Here is a 17,578-nt window from a genome sequence, read left to right on the forward strand (position 1 = left end):
AGGCACACTTTGCTATCTATGGGGGGGCGCACAAATGGTCTGGCTATCTATGGGGAGGGGTTAATAATGCAAGAACATCTAGCTATCTATGGGAAAAGGGGGGATTAAGCAGCCCATCTGGCAATTTTTTGTGGGGGTCAAAAGGACACTTAGTATTTTAGATGGGGACGGGGCTAATAGAGGCACAGTCGGCTATACTGGGGGGGGGGAGGTAAAGGGGCACACCTGGCTATCCATAGGGGGTGGGGGGAATAGATGGGTACATCTAACTGTCTATTGGAGGGGGGAGAACAAAGGGGACACCTAGCTGAAAATGGGGGTGGGGTATAAAGGGGCATATCTGGCTTACAGAGGGGCACATCTGGCCTTTTTGTATAGGGGAGGGGCTAATAAGGGGTACATCTGGCTATCTATACTGGGGGAGATAAAAGGGGCACACTTTGCTATCTATGGGGGGATGGGGGAGTAAAGGGGCACACTTGGCTATCTATGGGGGGATGGGGGAGTAAAGGCGCACACCTGACTATCTATGGAGGGGGGAGGGGCACATCTGGCTAACTATGGGGGTGGGAGCTAATAAATGGGCTTAGTTTTTTTTAATATATGTATGCCTTCAGCGTATATATGTTATTTCGGCAAATACAGCTTGTGATTACTGATAAAGTGCAATGCAAAAATTTTTTAAAAAATACACCTTTATTTACAAGTAATATATTGTTGCCATACATTGTGCTAGGAACATAAATTAATTGTTGAAATAAACAGGACACATGGGCAAATAAAATGTGTGGGTTTGATCTACAGTAAAACTTTTTATTTTCAAACTGTAAGTGTTGAAAACTGAGAAATAATGACTTTTTCAGTTTTTATTCTCTTTATTCCTTTTAAAATGCATGCAAAATAAAATAATTCTTAGCAAAATGTACCACCCAAAGAAAGCCTCATTGGTGGGGAAAAAAACAAGGTATAGATCATTTATGTGTGATAAGGGCTGATAAAGTTATTGGCTAATGAATGGGAAGCGTGTGAAATGTTGAAAATTGCTTGGGATTTTTAGGGGGAAAAGCCCAGGGACGCGAAGTGGTTAAAGCTGCAGTGGCCCTTTTTGTGAAAAATGGCCTGGTTTTTAGGAGGGTTTAACACTGCGGTCCTCAAGTGGTTAAAGGGGAACTGAAGTAAGAGGTATACGGAGGCTGCCATATTTATTTCCTTTTAATCAATACCAGTTGCCTGGTCTATTTCTCTGCAGTAGTATCTGAATAACACCAGAAACAAGCATTCAGCTAGTCTTGTCAGATCTGACATTAATGTCAGAAACACCTGAACTGCTGCATGCTTGTTCAGGGGCTATGGCTAATAGTATTAGAGGCAGAGGATCAGCAGGAGGGCCTGGCAACTGGCATTGCTTAGATGGAAATAAATATGGCAGCCTCCATATCCCTCTCACTTCAGTTGTCCTTTAAGGAAACATTTTATGTATTTAGTACTTATGTATTATACCATGTTCCGGATTTGACTGCCCCCTGTTTAAATGATATTTAGGCCCCTTTGAAAATCTCATGTAATTGAAAAGTAGAGAGTCTTGGCTTTTATTCACACTATGCCCCTCATTCGTGCAATACATTGTTCCTGAGTTAGGGACTAGTGTTGCATGAGGGGTTTCCACTCTTTTTAAAGTGATATGCCCCTCTTTCCTGGAATAATTGTTCCCTTGCCTGATTGCTTCACTAGCTGGGCTGTGGGCTTGGTTCTCACTTAGATCAGACATCTTTTTATTCTAAATCTATGTCCACATGGATAGTGGACATTGCACACCAGGACCCTTGCTTGCTCAGTTCTCTCGCTGGACTTTGGGCTAGAAACTTGTGTTGCCAGGTTACTGCTGCTGGCAGCCAATGGACACCCCTCATTCAATATCCCCTAGCTCCAGTAATAGTACAAATGAAATCCAAGATCCTCAGCTTTTTCATTAGATTTCCGCAGGGGAGCAAATATCTTTTAACTCTTTAGCAGTTAATTTATTTAAAGAGACACTGAAGCGAAAAAAAATATATAATATAATGAATTGGTTGTGTACTATGAATACTTACTAGAAGATTAGCAGCAAAGAAAATATTCTCATATTTTTATTTTCAGGTATATAGTGTTTTTTCTAACAGTGCATCATTCTATAATATGTGCAGATTACACAACACTCAGCATTCAAAATGAGTCTTTCAGAGCAGTCTGTGAACTAATGACCTCTCCTCTGGCAGAGAAAAATAAATTTGTTCACTAACAGTTGAGATAATAAAAGTCAGAAGACAGCCCTCTCCACGACTTTGAAAGTCATAGAGCTTAATGGCTTTTTTTGTATAGAGATAACAACTGCAGTTTCTTAACTCTTTCTGTACTGGAAACAATTAGACTGATGTATCTGATCTTAATGCTTTATTTCTTAGCTGTACTACATATACAAATCATAATATCATACTTTTTTTTCGCTTCAGTGTCTCTTTAAATGCTTGTAAGTGCTCCAGGCCAATTTATTTTAGCACATTTTTTTATTTCTTATTTGTTACATTTTCTTGCTTCTAATTAGTACTGCTGTAATGTGTATTTATGACCACTTGTCACTAAGGGGCAGTGTGAGACAGAGGACTTCTGCTTTCAGTTTATGTTCTGCTAGCAGAGAAAGAGATCAAAGCAGTCCAAGAACTTGCAGTACGAGTTCTGCTGTCTGAGGTGAAAAGCAGTGCACTTATCTTAAACTAGATAACTCTGTTGAAGCGGTTATTGGGTTAAAAAGGGGGCAGTCAAATTCGGTAGCTCGTGTAATACATGTAATACATCAAACTTACTTTGAGTATTTTCTTCCATGCTGGAAGCTTTAAAGGAGTTTTATAGGTAAAAAAATATCTCCTTGGAAAAAAACTCATGAGAAAAGTTAATAGGATATGAGCTACTGTATCTTTGTTTTTGAAAAAAATGGGTAAAATGAATGAGGGAGGAAACAAGGAGACAGTTTATGACACAGGGATTAAGATGATATAAATAATTCTACTCAAATGTGTGTGCTACAGTAGTGGCATGATTGTAGGTTGGTGGGGAGAGCAAACCTGACTCCACTCGGGTTAAAAAGTCGCTCTCTGTAGTAATGGACAAAACAAAAAAAATGGTATGTCTTCCTCGCAAGCCAGTATGATTATGTATGTGGTTTATGTATGTGGTTCAGAGGCGCCAAAGTGAAATAAATTTATTTTAATCGGTTTAAAATTAGGTAAAGGTAACTAGTGCTAGGCTCCACTATAGCTCAAAGGAGATTTTGCTAACTTTATTTGCCCAAGGAAGCAAAAACATAGAAACGCATTGCAATTTATGAGGGTTTTGTTTATTTGGACCAATATAATTACAATTCTCAGCCTCACCATTGAGGGTGTTTTTTCCCCCGAGAGCCGGTAAATTAACCTTTACCACCTCTATTTTTAAATTGCTTTAAGTCATTGTATTTCCCTTTTGCACCTCTGAACCACCCACATGTATTTTCTGATTATTTCTCTACATGAGCAGTTATATCTTTTTACAAGGTTTTCAATCCCATTGTTGCAGCATCACACACTTCTCACCTATCATTAGGAGAAATTGAAGGAGGGGTCCATGGTGGTGTAGTGGTTAGCGCTCTCGCCTTGCAGCGCTGGGTCTCCGGATCGAATCCCAGGCAAGTCAACATCTGCAAAAAGTTTATATGTTCTCCCCATGTCTGTGTGGGTGAACAAGTAGTGAAGCTAGAATTCAGGATGGGCAGAATATGAGTGAAGAGGACATGGAGAAGGTAGAAACGTTATTATGAAACTTTCTCAACCTGACAGCTGAGGCAGCTCAACTCAAAGGGGAACCATGCCAGGGAACCCCTGCAAAGTCCTCGAGAATCACTGCGGTTCCAGGGAAACCTGGTTGAGAAAAACTGCTTTGGAGTCATAAGACCCCAGCACCTGGCCAGACAGCCTTGGAGCTTCCGTGGCTCTGTTAAGTGTCCTGACTCCGCCTCCTTCCACAACACCCACAACAATGTTACATCATTGCCATCACCAAATCACACAAGGAAGTGACATACCTGAAACTGATATGTTTGAAGGGTGATTGGTTGCCATAACAGCCATGGCTACCTCCAGAAATGTAGGTAGTGGGTTAAGGGCAAAGGTGCCTTGCTCCATACCTAAAGTGAGCTCAAAAGTGATGACTCAGCAGCCCAAATTGATAAGCTAAGGAAGTTGCAAAGGAAGAAGCAACTTAATGGCTTTTATGGAACTTCAGGGGTCAAGGTAAATATAATGGGGTACAATGTTACATTACATTACACACAAAAAGTCCCAAAGATGGGGTTTAATCGATCTTCTCCTTAGGATAGCTTGCTGCTCACTAGTGATATGTTTCCATTTTTAATTTCTGAAACTGCAACTCATACTGGTATTACTTTCTCCTGTCTATTGTGTCATACACTGTCACAATTCATATACCAGTAATTTGTGTTAAAAGATACCTTTCCTAAATATTCTTCACTAATCTGAGCATAACAAACGCAGACTTACGGGCTACTAATGTCCCTTTGTGAGGTATATAAATTAAATAATTACAGATGGTATAAGAGGTAATGAATCTTTAATACATCACCTTACTTCTAACGATCATTTTCAGTCTTTGATGGCTTCCCATCTGTAGCTTCTTAGTCTGGCCTTTTTTTTTTAACACGTCGTTCTGTTAGGCTATATTTTATTCAGCAAATGAGGAATTTTCTAGAGTGTCTGCGTCTGTAGAATCTGTCATGTCAGCCCTGCATATTTTCTTATGCTTACAGTGAACAATTCTGAATTTCGTAACACTGCCACATGCAATTATAGAGTATTTCTGAGCTGCGAGTTTCTCAAAATAAAGAGCTAGTTCATTGAATTCAAGTTTTTTTGCTGTATTCTTCCATCGGACCTTTAACTGGAGGGCAGTGGGCACATTAAGTGTTAAAATGAACCTGATGAATGAGGAATATTGTGAAAACGAATGATGCCCTTCACCTGAAATTCTACTTTTCACACTGTAGAGCTGATATTCTAGCTATAATAATTCGTGAGTTACTGTATTGGAGATTGGAGAAACTGTGAAGCTCCAGAAAGTCAGATCTCTTGATCTGAATATTTTCCAGGAGAGCTGTATCCTGTCACTCCTACTTAGACCCTGAGTTCTTGGAGAACATGGTAGTTTACTGACAAGTTCCACAGTCTTATTAACCAGCAGTATTCAAGGTTAGAAGGTAATGCAGTTGTAATGATAAATCATGCACATAAAGGGAAATTTTACAGAATTTCGTAAAGGTAAAAAGTTTATTTTGTTATCACCAGTAAAGAGGGATATTACATCTCGGATGAGATATCATCTAATATCGCATGGGGCATGGAGCCAAGGCAGTGGTATATAAAGTACAGAAAATGTATAAGGAAATGAGCCTTGACAAGTTTTTGGGAGCAGCACAGTCATTTCACGGATCTCCAGTATTATAATGCCTTAAGGGAAAGCAGCAAAAAAACCAACTTCCATTGACATAGTGTAAGTGCAGCTGGAGGGGGTCTGGGGAGTAGGGAGAGGCATCAGGAAAGATTGTTGAATAAGAAGTTGGGTAGGGTTAGGTCATTAAAAGCTATGTGCAATTAAGGGAGTAGGGATAAGCCTAGGAATGAAGAAACACTTTATGCTGGGATGACCAACGTTTAGCTATAGTGGAACAACAAGACAGTATCACATATATTGAAGGTTGTTTCAAAGCACTTCGTAATAAATATACCTCCACAGTGACCTCTTCTGTTGTCAGTGGATAGCAGTGGGAGTGATCCTGTGGGCTATTTCCTAGAAATTCAACACACCAATGAGCCTGATGTCCCACTAGGAGCTCATAATCCCTTGTGGGATGCCCTGACAAAGATTAGGGCCTCTATTCAACGTACTGTTTCTCCTAAACTGTCTCCTAGGTCATATTGTTTATATCTTATAAAATGCTTTTCAACCACTATCAAGCAAAAAAATATTTAGAAAAATTTTGGCAGTACTTTGTCACCTACTTTTTGCCACTTTTTCAATTGCAGAATGCTGAAATTTATTTTAAACAGAAGATGAAAAATTATCTCCCAGGAGAAAACCTAGGAGAAAATGTGAATTGAATAACCTCCTAGGGCCCTATATGCAATTAACTTTTAACTGTTAGCCAAGCATTGAGCACCCAATGGAGAGGACGGGCACCTCTTTTCCAACCTGTACCTCATAACTTTTTTTTTGGAGGTTGGTAATCTGCCCATTCTACATAGCTGGTAAGTTGATCCCTCTTTTTCCCAGAGAGGGACCAAAGTCTACAGAGAGATCCTGGCACCAGTGGAGATGCTTACTCTCCACAAGTGATATTGCTTGGTTGCTCTCTTTAGCAACCCTATTTTGAGCGTCCCATTCCTCAGTTCTGCTGCTTGGATACCGCCCAATCACTGATTCGGCTTTTTTGGCCATGCTAAAAAAAAAATCCGGAAACAACGTATTTGATTTTCCGGGTTTGAGACGGCCTCACGAATTTGACTCGGATTTTTTCTGTGAATAAAGCAATCGTGCCTAATCACGGCCGTGATCACGGAATAGCGTTTAAGCTATTCTTAAAGCCCCCATACATGCTACAATCCCCCAAATTTAACTTAATAATCACTCACTGACTAGCTAAATACAAGTGTATATAGTCAGAGCAGTAGTAGTGAGCCTGCCAGTGCCTGCAGTGCACTAAGCACAGCAGCGCCAGCATTCAATCACTACACTCTCTCACTGAACTACACTGACTACAACTAACTTTAGTAATCACTCACTGGGTAGCTAGCTAAATACTAGTATATAGTACAGTATAAGAGCACTGTTAGGAGCAAAAACGCTATGTTATTGACAAAAAATGTGCTTGCTTTAGCAGCAAATGGCCTGGAGATGATCTTCCCAGTGCCACAGTCTAGCAAGGATGGAGCTTTTCATCATGGCCGCCGCCTTATATACAGGAGGGGAGAGCATAGCCTCCCCTCCTATGATTGGTTGCTAGGGCCTGGCTGGGGGGCCTCTGATTGGCCTGGAGACTTAATTTCTGCCCAATCACGACCTATCTAATCACAGCTTTTTTTTCTGTGATCACGAGCGTGATCACGGCCGAATATTTGTAATCACAGCATGCCCCGTGACAAATATTACGTGAGCGAGAATCGATCACGGAGTCCAATACCGAAGCCGAATAGTGGAAAAATGCTCGTAAATCACGGATATTCCGGAATCACGGAAATGATCAGAGTAACATCGTACATCCATATTTACTGCGACATCGGAGCTCCCGTTGCCTTCGTGTTTATGTATTAAGGTACAGATCCCTTGTATCTCTCAAGCCGGGCTGTTCTTCAGTGGTCATTGTACAGATTGCTTAGTAATCCATAAAACTATTTAATCCAGAAAGTAAAACACACAAGATTTTATATAGCTTCGGGTAACATCCAGCAGAAATTCAGAGCACACAAACAGTCTTTCTTTGGGTCATCTTCTAAAATAAAACTCGGGCATTCTCCTGCAACTGTGGCTTGCACAGAAATATCCCATGCCAGCCTAATGTCAGAGGATGAGGATATCAAGGTGACTCCTTCTCCTCGCTCTCTCTCTCGCTATTTTCAGAGCATCTTTGTTTTATTATTCTGCCACATCTTCCTCAAAGCATGGCTAGTACACATTATATCGAGCACATAAATACAAACACAATCTCTAGACACAGGCTTGACATATTCTTCAATATTAATAATCACAGCTGAGCTTGAATAACTTTACAATATATATCATGACAACGAGCCTCCGTGAAATAACGTAATCCATTTCTGGTTTCTGACCTACAACGTGTGGAACTCATAAACCACAAGCAGCTGGAGTGATATTTTTCAAATCTGTACTGAAGCTGTCCTCAGTTGTGACTGCCAAAGTGATGAGGCTACACGGCTTTCTGTTTGCACAACTTGTGACAACAATGCTGCCTACTGATGCTGCAGATGACTGGAAAAAAAAAAACCCAACACAGCCCACATCTCCGTCAATAAGAACAGATTTCATCAAAGTTTAAATATACAGTGTGGAGAGTCAGCCGAACGACTGGCAGATTCTTCTCGCTGCTGGAATAAGGAGAACTGCCGGTTTCATATCCCGCTAATCTCTGTCTTAATAATCCCTTCACAGCTCTCTGACATGACTGCCAATGTCATTTGCTTTTTAACTTGTCCTTTTCTTTTTAATGTAATGCCCCAAGCAAACAATAACTGAAATCCTGTCTAGAAATAACAATGTTAATGATGTAAGGGGAAATTTAACAGCGGGAGAACTTTTCATTTTGTGAGAGCAACATAAGAGGGCAATAAAGGCACAGATGGCTCTTGGTATATTAGCCTAAACCTGGAAAACGTGATTGCAGTTGAGGTATTATTGGTTGGTATTTCTATAGAAAAATACAAACATTGCAGAGGTGTAATTGCCTTGAATGTTGCTAAATTAGATTTTAAATTTAAAGTGTAATGTAACTTGTGATCTTTTCGGCCTGCCACCTGCATGTAATATCATTCCAGCAATCCTCAAAAGTACCTTACCTGAAGAGAAACAAGGAAACACAATGATATCAATATTTAAACAGTGCAAAGCAAAGCGAAACATGTACTTAAAGGACCACTATTGTGGAAATCTTAAAAATGTAAATATATGTAAACATATACAAATAACAAGCACGTTTCTTCCAGAGTAAAACGAGCCATAAATTACTTTTCTCCTATGTTGCTGTCACTTACAGAAGGTAGTAGAAATCTGACAATCTGACAGTACCGACAGGTTTTGGGCTAGTCCATCTCTCCATAGGGGATTCTCAGCATAACCTTAATTTTTTATAAAGACACTCCTTGAAAAGAAATTATACAAAGATGCTGACCAGCCTCCCTGCTTACTGCACACTTTTTTGGGCAGTTGGAAAGAGCAACTGCCATTCACTAAGTGCTTTTGAAAATAAAGAAAACCCTGAGAATCCCCATGAGGAGGAGATAAGCTAGTCCAAAACCAGTCATATTTCTACTATGAAAACAAAATCTCAAAAGTCGGAGAGGCAGTGGACAAATGGGAAATATACTGAATTTAGAATCTAATCTTAGATCCTCTGGGATCTAATCTCTCCATGCGCCACTCCGTGCTGCATCTCAATTGCGCCATTTCCAGACCGCAAACTACAGGCGATCCACCGCTTGACATCTGTTACGTGGAAGGACCGGTAACTCGGTAACTATGCATGTGCTGCCAATTGCTCCACACACCACGCTATGCTGAACATCATGCTTTGCTTGCCATCTTTGCTGTGCACCTGCATTAACATTTTTTTTAACTGTGACTAACCTGCACATTATATGCCCTGCAATTGAGGGCCTACTATGAATGGACCATCATTTCTATGGGACAGTGCTGTGCAGCCTTGCATGCTTATAGCTTACAGCGGATATAAGCCCTTATCAAGATATATGATCTTCACCTTTAGGAGTGTGGTACACCCTTCTCTTATCATCCTGCGAGTGGGGGTGACGTTCTGACACATGATTGCTTGCCATTTGCTTGGTCTGGTTCACATGGACTTGAATACCCTGACATCAAGCTTATATCATTTAAAGTATAGCATTTAAAGTAAAGAAGAGTCTACATCAACAATAATCCAGACTATATTTTTTGTCGTGTTATAGAATCAAGCGGTGCAATTTTTGGTTGGTTTATGGGGACTGCAGCCCCATTTTCCATGGTTAGCATACCCAGATGGAGTTGTATTTCTATTTTTATTGGGGCTAATTTAATGTGTTTTTTTGGGTTTCTTTTTGGCTGGGTTTTTTACTAATTTCTATATTATATGTGAAATAAAGCTATTTTTCTATTTTTCCATGAACCCAAGAGCCAATTCTCTTTCTTTATTGTATTTATCATATTTCTACTACTTATTGTAAGTGACAGCAACAAAGGACAAAAGTAATGTATGGCTCATTTTACTCTGGAAAAAACATACTTCTTATCTGAATATGTTTACATATATTTAACATTTTAAGATTTTCGCAACAGTGGTCCTTTAAAGAGGAACTTTAACCAAATATTAAACTTCATCCCAATTAGAAGCCGATATCTTCTTTCCCATGAAAAATCTTTGTCTTTTCTCAAATAGATCATCTGTATGGCTGATATTGTGGTGAAAACCCTCCCACAGTGTGATATCATGACCATGGTCCTGACCGTTTCATGTCTGTGAACATCGTTACATTGTGAGAAATCACGTCTGTTTCAAATGCAAACAAGCAATATCTCCCTCTGTGCATAAAACTCTCAGTAACGGACATTCTGTACAGATCGCCTGGTAGAACTAAAGATATCACCACCAGTGATAAATATCAGAATGTAAATTAGGGAAAGGAAAGATTTTACAAATGGCAAACACTGACTAGATAATTTATAAATGAATAGTGTTATACAAAAAATAATATATATATATATATATATATATATATATATATATATATATATATATATATATATATATATATATGCAATTTTATTAATTATGTCATTTTCTCTACAGTTCCTCTTTAACTACCGTAATATATGACACTAGGTTGGCAAAGGCTGACTGCTATAATCTGTCTTTAACATATGAACAGATCTCAGACATCATTGTCACCTTCATTTTTTGACAAATGGTGATACTTGATGTAACCTGACACCATGTTACTACTTGAAATTGTCACTTGTCATTTTAGAAACGAAACTGGCAGTAAAGCATGACATTGGCTGGTGACGACAGCTGTCAACGTTACATCCCGTATCTGTCTCAAATATGTCAGGAATGATGCCACACTGTGATGAATTGATAGAACTCACAAAGGTGTCGTTAATTATTCCACATTCTGATCGATACACTCCCAGTGCCCCACACATTGTGAACCGAGTCCACATTTATCACTCAATAGATTCTTGAGAAGATTAGCTGGAACTCAGAACATTCAACTATATAATATCTATGGGGACATTTAAGCAAATACCATCCAGAGCTTTTAGTAGATGAGTTTGGTTGGACCAATGCTCTGATCTGCTTTAAGGTGCCCATACATTGAAACGAATATGGGCAGATTCGACCAAGAGACAAATGTATCTCTAATTGAATCTGATTAGACATACATTTGTCTCTAATAGAATCTGCCCATACACTACTGGCCGATTCCCATCCGATTTCAGCATTAAATCATCCGGGAATCGGCTGAGCCGCCGCATCCGCCCCGCTGCTGCCCCCAAAATGTATAAATGTATGTAGTGTAGTGAATTTATACATTACCTGTCCTGTAGCAGGTAAGCCGCATACAGTGGGTTGCAAAAGTATTCAGCCCCCTTGAAGTTTTCCACATTTTGTCACAGTACTGCCACAAACATGCATCAATTTTATTGGAATTCCACATGAAAGACCAATACAAAGTGGTGTACATGTGAGAAGTGGATCGAAAATCGTACATCATTCCAAACATTTTTTACAAATAAATAACTGCAAAGTGGGGTGTGCGTAATTATTCGGCCCCCTGAGTCAATACTTTGTAGAACCACCTTTTGCTGCAGTTACAGCTGCCAGTCTTTCAGGGTATGTCTCTACCAGCTTTGCACATCTAGAGACTGAAATCCTTGCCCATTCTTCTTTGCAAAACAACTCCAGCTCAGTCAGATTAGATGGACAGCGTTTGTGAACAGCAGTTTTCAGATCTTGCCACAGATTCTTGATTGGATTTAGATCTGGACTTTGACTGGGCCATTCTAACATATAGATATGTTTTGTTTTAAACCATTCCATTGTTTCCCTGGCTTTATGTTTAGGGTCATTGTCCTGCTGGAAGGTGAACCTCCGCCCTAGTCTCAAGTCTTTTGCAGTCTCCAAGAGGTTTTCTTCCAAGTTTGCCCTGTATTTGCCTCTATCCATCATCCCATCAACTCTGACCAGCTTCCCTGTCCCTGCTGAAGAGATGCACCCCCGAGCATGATGCTGCCACCACCATATTTGACAGTGGGGATGGTGTGTTCAGAGTGATGTACAGTGTTAGTTTTCCGCCACACATAGCGTTTTGCATTTTGGCCAAAAAGTTCCATTTTGGTCTCATCTGACCAGAGCACCTTCTTCCACATGGTTGCTGTGTCCCCCACATGGCTTGTGGCAGGCTGCAAACGGGACTTCTTATGCTTTCTGTTAACAATGCCTTTCTTCTTGCCACTCTTCCATAAAGGCCAACTTTTTACAGTGCATGACTAATAGTTGTCCTATGGACAGAGTCTCCCACCTGAGCTGTAGATCTCTGCAGCTCATGAGCCACCATGGGCCTCTTGACTGCATTTCTGATCAGCGCTCTCCTTGTTCGGCCTGTGAGTTAAGGTGGATGGCCTTGTTTTGGTAGGTTTACAGTTGTGCTATACTCCTTCCATTTCTGAATGATCGCTTGAACAGTGCTCCGTGGGATGTTCAAGGCTTTGGAAATCTTTTTGTAGCCTAAGCCTGCTTTAAATTTCTCAATAACTTTATCCCTGACCTGTCTGGTGTGTTCTTTGGACTTCACGGTGTTGTTGCTCCCAATATTCTCTTAGACAACCTCTGAGGCCCTCACAGAGCAGCTGTATTTGTACTGACATTAGATTATACACAGGTGCACTCTATTTAGTCATTAGCACTCATCAGGCAATGTCTATAGGCAACTAACTGCACTCAGATCAAAAGGGGCCGAATAATTATGCACACACCACTTTGCAGTTATTTATTTGTAAAAAATGTTTGGAATCATGTATGATTTTCGTTCCACTTCTCATGTGTACACCACTTTGTGTTGGTCTTTCTTGTGGAATTCCAATAAAATTGATTTATGTTTGTGGCAGTAATATGACAAAATGTGGAAAACTTCAAGGGGGCCGAATACTTTTGCAACCACTGTACATGCTAGCGGTGCATAGCGTCTGACATCAGGCGATATGCGCCTTCGTGATGTCAGACATAGCGGCGCGGCGGCATGTACGCGTGGAGGCTGACACCAGACAGGTAATGTATAAATGCACTACACTACATATATTTATACATTGCGGCGGCAGGGGTTTCGTCGTCTCGTTGTTCGTTCGCAATTCGGCCGCTGTACTGCCCCGCACCGACCGACCAACCTTGGCCCGACATTTTTCAACATGCGTGATCAACTGTGTGGCCAATTTCTGTCCTGAAATTGGTCGCTTTGTCGATCGGGCATACACTTGGCAGCACCAATTTTCATCCAATTCGATTATAATAATCGAATTGGATGATCGATTGGTTGGTTGGTCGCCTAGTGTATGGCCCCCTTTAGCTTGCAGAGAAGGTGCCAAGAAGAGAGGCCTGCTAAGTAAGAGCTTCTATCCAGACAGTAGCTGCTTATCAAGAAGTCCCTGTATCTGAGCAACGCCTACTGTAGATGTCCTGATGACATGGGAATTTCAATTAACCTTTCGCTTATATATAATACTGTAATATGTCATAAATGTGGATGTATTACCATCTATGGTGAACCCATGCATTTAAAATTCATTTTTGTATACAGGATGGGATCCTGAAGAAGCTTGCTCTTTAATCATTTAACTTTCCAGCCAGGATAATACATAAGTACCCTAATACTGGGGACTCCTCTGGCCAGCTATACAGCTATACTGGAGGAACTACTTTTGGCTACCTTTAACGGGGGGCGACCCCTCTGACTACCTATACTGAGGGTCTTATCTGGATACCTATACTGGGTGGTCCCTCTAGCCGCTCTAGTGTACAGCTATACTGGAGGGGCTACTTTTGGCTACCTATAACAGGGGGCGACCCCTCTGACTACCTATACTGAGGGTCTTATCTGGATACCTATACTGGGTGGTCCCTCTAGTGTACAGCTATACTGGAGGGGCTACTTTTGGCTACCTATAACAGGGGGCGACCCCTCTGACTACCTATACTGAGGGTCTTATTATCTGGATACCTATACTGGGTGGTCCCTCTGGCTACTAATACTGGAAGGCTATGTAATACTGGAGGGGGAGGGGGCACAACGGTACCATATAACTTTTTCCGGGAGTCGGGAGGCAAGCAAAATGTTGCACTGGGGCCCCATGCTTTCTAGCTATGTCCCTGATCCATATCACACACATCACACAGCCTCTCTTATTTTTATTTGATAAATGAAGTCGTACATGATACTCTGTACAGTACCCAGAAAATATAATTGCAAAACCAGTCCAAAAATAGATACAAACACGTACCTTGATACGATAACTGAAAGATCAACATACTTAAATACAATACAGTATAGCTTAATGCAGCAATGACAGTGATTTATAACACCATGCAGTAGAAATCTGTTCATTAACTCTTCAGCATAACATTTGCATAACATACAGTATAGATAGCATGTACATTATCTATCAGGTTGCCTGAACACAGCTGCTGGTGTTCATAGTGCTGTGGAATCTCAATTTATAGAGCAGCTCCCATACCAGGAACACAGCCAGCATTAGATGCATGTTACATGGGCAAAGATCTATCAGGTTATAATTGCCTGTGTAGTCCTACTGCTGTAGGTTATGCAATATGTATTATGATCAAAGGAAGTACTTTGGCATTAGACACTAATATTCAGAAGCTAATTGTTTAAGTGCCTGACTGAGGGGGGGGTGCTGTAATGGAGGGGGGAGACGCGGCTGCGGGGAGGGTGGCCCGACTTCTTCCTCTCCCTGGGGCCGCCCTCCATGCTCCCCCCTCTGCTGCCGAGTTAGCACAGCGAAGCAATGTTAAGAGCAACTCACCTTCCTGCGGTCCAATTGCCGATCACTTGCCGCTGGTCTCTGCATAGCTGTTGATACATGCTCTACTTCCTGCTAATCAGGAAGTAGAGTGTGTGTATATGCGGCTATGCAGAGACCAGCAGCAAAGAAGGGCGGTCGGAACACAGGAATGTGATTTGCTCTATACAATTTCCTGCTGCCCTAACTCTGCAACCTACCTATCTAACATAAACTGGGGGCACCTACCTATATAACCTATACTGGAGGCTTCTACCTATCTAGCCTATACTGGAGGTACTTACCTATCTAACCTATACTGGAGGCACCTACCAATCTAACCAAAACTGGGGGCTCCTACCTATCTAGTCTATACTAGGAGCACCTACCTATCTAACCTATACTGGGGGCACCTACCTATCTAACCTATACTGGGGGCACCTACTTATCTAAACTATACTTGAGGCACCTATCTATCTAACCTATACTGGGAGCTCCTACCTATCTAACTTTTACTATGGGCACCTACCTACTTAAACTGTGGGCACATACCTATCTAACATATAATGTTGGCACCTACCTATCTAACCCATACTGGGGACACCTACCGATCAAACCTATACTTGGGGCTCCTACCTATCTAACATATACTTTGGGCACCTTAACCTATAATGGGGACACCTACCTATCTAACCTATACTGGTGGCAACTATACTGGCTACCTATATTGGAGGCAGCTACCTAAATAACCTATACTGTGGGCACCAACCTATCTAACCTATATTGGGGGCAACTATACTGGCTACCTATATTAGAGGCACCCACCTAGCTAACCTATACTGGGGCACCTACCTATCTAATCTATACCGGGGACACCTGCCTATCTAACCAATACTGGGGCAACAATACTGGCTATCTATACTGGAGGCACCTACCTGGCTAAACTATACTGGGAGCAACTATACTGCCTACCTATACTGGGGTACCTATGCCTGGCTACCTATACGGGGGGGACCTATAGCTGGCTACCTATACTGGGTGCAACTAGACCTGGCTAACCTATACTGCAGGCACTAATACTTGGCTCCACAGGGGAGCACAATTTTTACACCCTCGCCCTTAGTGCAATTCACATCAGGGCCGCACAGCCCCTCTTCCTGGTTTAAGTGCACGCAATGACTGCACGAGCCGCACATGCGCAGTAGCACTCCGGGCTCAGTCAGCTAATTGCATGCACTTGAACCAGGAAGAGTAGCCGCGCATCCCTGATGCGATTAGCAACAAGGCTTTGTCGCTAATCTTCCGGGGAGCCGTGCTCAGCAACGGAGGACCAAGGAATAGTGAGGAAAGCCTCAATAGGATTTGAGACTTCCCTCTCTTAAGGTAAGTATCTGATTTTGGACCCAAGCTTCGGCTCGGGTACACTTTAAAGGGAAAAAAAATCAGATGAAATCCCTGGATTAACTTTCCTGGGAATTAACTAGTAATTATAGCCGTGGATGACCTTCATTGTAAATAAAATATCCAAGCCTCCTTTAAATGAAGATACAGAATTTTGTTATAACATATGCCATATAACAACTACTTCTTGTGGTAAAATATTTCACATCTTAATGACTCTCACTCTAAAGAACCCATTCCACCCAGTATAGTGTGGTGCCAAAAACTGTATCCCATACTCCGGATGTGGCCTCACAAGTCATTTATACAGAGGGAGTAGTATACTAGCATCTCATTATTTTCTTTATTATGATGATTATTTATTGGATTTATATAGCACCAACATATTACATAGCGCTTTACAATACATAGGATTACAGACAATGATAACAGGGGTGGCAGCACAATACAGGTAATAAACAATACATACAACAATACAGGTAGTAAGTAATAAGATAATAATACAATGCCAGATCATATACTGGAGTAGTAGTGGTGATAATACAAGTACACATATTCTGCGTAGATTGTACAATCAAGTAAGATACACATATCCTAGAATTTTACTTGCTTTAGCTGCTGCTGCTTGGCATTGAATACAGTTGTTAAACCGTATTCTGAAGTCCTTTTCCAAGTCTGATGTTCTCAGCTGTATGCCATTTATCCTATATGGCTCTCTACCATTCAAGGTGCATAACCTTACTTTTATCTACATTAAATTTCCCCTGCCCTTTCAAGATCCTATGGTAAAATGTCACTATCCTTCATATGCTAGGTACACACGATACAATTTTGTAGCAGATTTATCTGCAGATCAATTTTTTCAACATGTACGATCTGAATTGCAATCGATTTTCTAATCGATTTCCATTCACTTTTAAGGAAATCGATCAGAAAAATTATCGGAAAATCGATCGAAATTCAGATCGGACATGTTGAAAAAAATTGATCTGGCAGGTAAATTTGCCAGAAAATTGTATTGTGTGTACCTAGCATTAGTGTTTATAATTCTACATAATGTTGTATCATCTGCAAAGATGGCAACATTACTCTGTTTTCCATTTACTAAATAATTAAGAAATAAATTGAAAAGGATTGGACCAGGTACTGACTCTTGTGGTAACCCACTGCTAACAACTTCCCATTTTGAATATGACCCATTTACCACTGCTCTTTGCCTTCTGTCCCTTAAAGTGGACCCAAATTAAAAATACAAGATTTCAGAAATAAAATCTATTTTCTAAATTATATTAATAAA

The 17,578-nt window shown here is 40.8% G+C and overlaps 1 long non-coding RNA gene across 2 annotated transcripts in view; it reads right to left on the bottom strand.

The window, feature by feature from the left end:
• Window positions 1–17,578, bottom strand: part of LOC137561199 (uncharacterized) — a 230,881-nt gene that overhangs the window by 141,417 nt on the left and 71,886 nt on the right. The window lies entirely within an intron of this gene.

The sequence above is a fragment of the Hyperolius riggenbachi genome, chromosome 3 (assembly GCF_040937935.1).
Source record: "Hyperolius riggenbachi isolate aHypRig1 chromosome 3, aHypRig1.pri, whole genome shotgun sequence".
Lineage (NCBI taxonomy): Eukaryota > Metazoa > Chordata > Amphibia > Anura > Hyperoliidae > Hyperolius > Hyperolius riggenbachi.